Source organism: Abramis brama, assembly GCF_963993115.1.
Source record: "Abramis brama genome assembly, chromosome: 1".
Lineage (NCBI taxonomy): Eukaryota > Metazoa > Chordata > Actinopteri > Cypriniformes > Leuciscidae > Abramis > Abramis brama.
The window spans coordinates 49817986-49823985 of NC_139963.1; positions in this window are offsets into that span (position 1 = coordinate 49817986).

Sequence of the window (6000 nt, forward strand, 5' to 3'; positions counted from 1 at the left end):
GATGAATTCAGAGACTTAAATATTATTTTTAGTTTTTTTGTTGTTGTTTATTTTCAGTTTGACAACCATTGTGTTTTGAACCTAAAGGGTCTATAATAGGGGTAGTGAAAAGAATGGATTAACTATCTTTCTTAGTTTATTATAAAAGGAACTGGAAATTATAGTTTTATAAAAACCAGTGCATATATCCTGGTATTTATGATTATAGACAATGTCTGTATTTAGGATCTGAGTAGTGACTGTGGGTCTAGCCCATGCTAGGAATACAGCAACAGTGCTTGCTTATTTAGCCCGGCTTCCAGAGAATAAATACTTGTTTTGTATCAGTTAAGTTGATGATAACACCAAATTTGCCAAGATGAAAAATATGTGTAAGACGTGTAAAGACAGCTATGTCAAAAGGTTCTGGAGTACAATGTGGGATATTTTGTTCATGTTAAGTCCATGAAGTAAAAATATATTGTCTGTTTTATAAAAAAAAAATAACCTGATAGTGGAGCATGAGTCAGAAACCAAACATTTTGAAGCAGCCTTTATGGAAAGACCAGATGTGGTGTTCAGGACTCCACATTGGTCTAAAACGGGGGACTGAAGGGGGTGGATTGGAATCCACTGCTGCTTCAATGTATGTGATGAGTGATTATAATCAAGGTATTAATCAATATTTTTCGTTCTAAATATCACATGAGTTGAATGACTTCTCTGGAGATTTTACTTTGTTATAGAAGTTACCAGTGTGACTACTGAAATGTTCTTTTCATGTATTCTTTAATGTCTGTATTTGATATTTGAATGTAGTAACATTGCTTGCCTATTTACTATTTACATTGCTTGCCCATTGCTTCCAGGAATTAAATAGGGAACTGTTTTGTGTTTGAGAAAGGTCTTATACGTGTTAAAACACATATGGGGTTAAAGTCTATAGTTTAAGGGACCATTTCTCAGTTAAAGTCTTATTTTACATTTAGACTAAAGTTTCCTATCTTTGAGAGAAAGAACGCGTTATCTTGATGTTTTGAGACGAGACTCCTGTTTATAGTTAGAGCCTGGCCAAATCCAACCTTGGAAAAGATGTGTGTCGGTGTGTGTGTTAGTCTTCTTGCTTACAGGTTAAGGAACCACTGGCATTATTGGAGATTGACTGAGTTGTTGTTCGAGACATGCTGGCACCCAGCAACCCAAATCTGCGACCTGGAAGGTCACGATGTGCCTAACTTCAGGGTCCGAGTGTCAGCAGCATAATCTATGGAGATATGCTTCTGTCTATCTGTGTGGAAAATTACTATGTTTATCAATTTCTTGGCCAATCAGAATCATTCAGCCTGTAAGTAATGACGTAGCTTAGGCCTTGGAAATGGTATAACTGCTGTGATCTTTGTAACTGTAAGCGGGGCGGCCTACGAACTCCTGTGTGAGTCTTGAAGCTGAACTTCTGCTGATGAAACTGCAAACTATCTTCAGTAAAACTTTTCTTCAATTTTTTTATAATTCTGACTCCGGGTCTTCTTTCAAACATCTGGTCCATGGGTCCTAAACTGTTAACCCCTAACACGATGTAATGAATTTTGGTCGATAAAGCCTCTTCTAGTCGACTATTAGGGGGCAGCCCGACTCCTGAGCAACCTGTGACAGAATACCGGACTAGTACAGAGGTGATTTTTGCAGCATTTTCCTCTCTTTTTGTTTTTTATTTTTGAAATGGACCTGCCAGCTGTCCAATTGCTCTGCTTAGAGCAAGGGGACTGTTCACTGGAGGAACACACCCGAGACTTTCTAGATCTGGACCTGGGAGTTCACTGGGGGTGAACATTCACGAGAGCCACCCTCTCCCACCACCTCTACATAAGCCAGCCAGTTCCCCAACCCTGTCACTGCTGTTATCTGTCTGTCTTTCAACTCATCCTCAGCCTGTTCCATCTAGTGGTGCGAATCCGCACCGTGCCTTCCAGTTCCCAGCTCCATCTTGACGTAAGGATCCCCTGTCTCCGCCTCCAGCCATCGAGCCCCTAACTCCACCTCGACCCTCGGACCCTTCAGTTCCACCTTGGCTCCATGCTTCCTCGTCTCCGGGGTGGCCCCTCATCCCATTGGTGCCACTGGGCTCCCTAGTCCCTCCAGGTCCGCCTTGGTCAGGCGTCACCATGTTCCAGCACGGTATTCCTGACCTCTTGATAAGTCTCTGCCTTCCATCCCTGTGGCTCCACCAGGCTCCACCTTTCCTCCGGCTCTGCTGTTGTCCTTAGTCTCTCCAGCTCCACCGTGGTCTTGCGGATCCCCATCTCCACCTTGACCCCATGAGCTATCAGCTCTACTTTGGCCCTCCAGACCTGCGATGTCTGGACCCTGGCTCCATATCTTCTCGGCTCCATCTGGGTCTCGCCCTTGACTCCATCGCAGGAAATCACATCCCTGATTCCATCTCCCAGGCTTTCCTCGTATCTGCCCTCCTGCGACTCTACCATGGAACATCATGCTGGCTGTGGTCTGGATCCCTACCTGGCTCCTCCGGTTTCTGGCTCCTTCCAATCCCCCTCTTTATTTGCTTATAGCCCTCTACAGCTCCACATCCTCCACCAGAGCCACCTCCCTCTTTCCCTCCTCTTAAATACTCTTTATAGAGAGAGGACACACCTTCTGGGAGGGGGAGTTACTGTAACGTGTCCTTTCTGTTATGTTCCTGTTTGCCTGTTTAGTTTGACCTACTTTCCTATGTTTCTGCTTCTTATTGGTTGTCATAATTACTGATTTAAGTTCCCTCATTAATGGTTCCCTTCACCTGTGTGCCATGTGTTTTTTTTTTTGGCTCTGTGTATTGAAGCCCTCAGTTTAAGTTAGTTCCCTGTCCAGTATCGTTTGTGTGAAATGTGTGTTTGCTCTTTCTAAAGCTCCTGTTGTTCTCTCGGTATTTAAATAAAAGTATTTTCATTTACTCCTGGTCTGTTCCTAAACAAAACGGGACACCTAGATTTGTGTCTGGAACAGACCTACATTTAAGTTTTTATTCACTGAAATAATCAAATAACAATTAACAAATTGACACCTGTTTATCTGCTTTCACATAGCTAAATATGTATTTCAATATATATTGTAGTTGTGTTTTCCAGTAGAATATGTACTTTTTTTATGTACTAATTCTAAATTGACTCCTTTTTCCTTACATGTTTTTCAGTGTCATTAAGGTCATATAGAAAACCAAATCTGAACCTGATGTTGTGTGGAAGTGATGCGGCTCTGAATGCTGTATCAAAATGTTTCAGGGAAGAAAAAACACTTTCCTCATCACATCAAAGAGAGTTTAGAACAGTGTGTCAGATGGAAGAGAAGCTTCATGGACGTCTAATCACTCTGGTGAAGCTTCCAGCTCTCAAATGGCTATCAGAGGATGAAGTAAGGCATCAGACTGTCCGCTGTGTGTCTCTCTGTGAGCCTGGAGTAAATTTTTTCCTCCTCATTATTCCTGTTGGTCCACTTAACAACGAAGACAAAGCTGAAATAGAGAAAATCCAGAAGATATTTGACTCCAGAGACCATTTCATGGTGCTTTTCACTACAGAGCTAGTTGTTGACGAAAGAGTGACAAAGTTTGTCAAATCCAGCCCGGAATTTCAGAGGTTAATCAGTCTCTGTGGAGATCAGTACAGAGTGATGGGGTTAAATGAACCTGCCAACTCGAGACCGATCCCAGAACTACTGGATTATATAGAGAACATGAAGACTGAACCATACTCCCTTCAGATGTATGTGAAAGCTCAAGAGAACAGAGTCAGACGTGAAACAGAAGAAAAATATAAAAAAGAACTGAAGAGAATGGAAAATAAAATCAAAGAGTTTCAGCTAATGGGTAAGTGTGTAATTTTCATACACAAAATAAGGTGTTCTTACTGTATGTGATTTTCATAATTAAAGCAGCACTAGGTAACTTTTCAACCTTCATAATATATTTCCAAGACTCTTGTGATGGTACATCGACTTACAATAGGTTGAATGACATGTCTGCCATAGCCTGACAGGGTCTGTATAGTTTTTAATCGTACTTTTAAACTTCGGGGTTCGGGTAGTAACACCCGCGCACCAAAAGAACTACAAAATTCGACTGCTTTACGGCATAGGCTACCTCACTTCCCCCAACACGTCCTCACATGCTGTTGGACTTGTAAGTATATTGCTTATATTGTATATCACTCGGACAAGCTTTCACTCGTTGGTGTGAGCTAAAAAGCACTTGGCGTTCTTGTTGATGGATTAGTAACTTAGACATCTTCGGAGGCTATAGCTCGATGTCCGACGATTTGAAACGCGTTGTGTTTATTCCCCAATCGAACTCGTGTAACTGTCTGTCACACGTTTTACCGTCCACAGCATTACTTGACAGACAAAAATAGGACAAGAATGAGCATCAAACAGAAACAACCCGCTGACTTCGAGGCGCACATACAATACAGACTGTGCCGAGTCAGTTAAACAGGGCGCGCGCAGCTCTTAAAGGGGCCACACCTTATTGCCACTCGTTACAGCTTCCATCTGACTGAACAGGGACCGGTATACAGGGGGGAGGGGATCAGGCCGTGAGTGAAGATACTGCTCTGCGTGAGTGGTATTTACGACAGTAACGTTAAAATCAAGTAGTCCACAGCGACTCTAGGGGTCGTTGTTTGACCAAAACGGAATTCCTACCTAGTGTGGCTTTAAGTTCAGTCATGAAGCTTTAAATTCACTGTCTTGCTGTGATCACAGTACAAGTAATTCATAAAATGCAAAACCAAATGGCAAATAAAGCCAAGCGTCTTAATTTAATTAATTAGATCATGCATTCAAGCTGTTAAATGTATTCACTGTCAGTGGCAGCACTGTATACTTGTACTCAATCTTTTGATCGAGATCTACTTAAAAGTAGAATTTAGTATGTTAAGTATAATTGGCTTGTAGTTGTGTTTACTCTTTTGATTGAGTAGCCTATTAAGTACTTTTTTCCACATAGTTTTACACAATGTCTTATGAACGTACATTGTTTGAAATTATTGATTTATAAAGAAAACTTACAAGTATACTTGCTGTATAAAACTACTAAACTTGTAGTTTACTGAGAGTATGTATATCAAAGTTTACTTTCATAAACTAAAATTGCTATAAGTATTTGACTAGTTAGTATAGCTATAAGTTCACTGGTGGTATAGTTGCAGTACAAACAAAAAACTTAGTTGTAAACTAGTTGTGTACTCAAAGTTTACTATTGTTACCCTTAAATTATTATGACCGCCGCTAGCGTAGCTAGCGAAAGCGGTCATATAGGGATTGTCAAAGTTTTTTTTTTTTTTTTTTTTCGTCACCTTACTGAATTTTTCGTCAACGATACCAGGGACACCGAAGCACCGGGGAACATGAAATTTGGTGGGCATGTAGCCCCACTAGACTTCTAAGGAAAAATTTCGTTTGGTCCCCGGGGGCCACTCCCCCCCCGCGCTGGGCCCCCCCAAACCCCAAAAAATGCAGTTTTTCCTAAATAACTACCTGAACCGTGGCACCGAGGATGAAGAAATTTTTATGGTATGTTGGTCTACTAGACTTTTACGGAAAAATTTCGTTTGGTCCCCGGGGGCCACTTCCCCCCCCGCGCTGGGGCCCCCTTAAATTTTTCGTCAACGATACCAGGGACACCGAAACACCGGGGAACATGAAATTTGGTGGGCATGTAGCCCCACTAGACTTCTAAGGAAAAATTTCGTTTGGTCCCCGGGGGCCACTCCCCCCCCGCGCTGGGCCCCCCCAAACCCCAAAAAATGCAGTTTTTCCTAAATAACTACCTGAACCGTGGCACCGAGGATGAAGAAATTTTTATGGTATGTTGGTCTACTAGACTTTTACGGAAAAATTTCGTTTGGTCCCCGGGGGCCACTCCCCCCCCCGCGCTGGGCCCCCCTTAACCCAAAAAAATGCAGTTTTTCCTAAATAACTACCTGAACCGTGGCACCGAGGATGAAGAAATTTTTATGGTATGTTCGT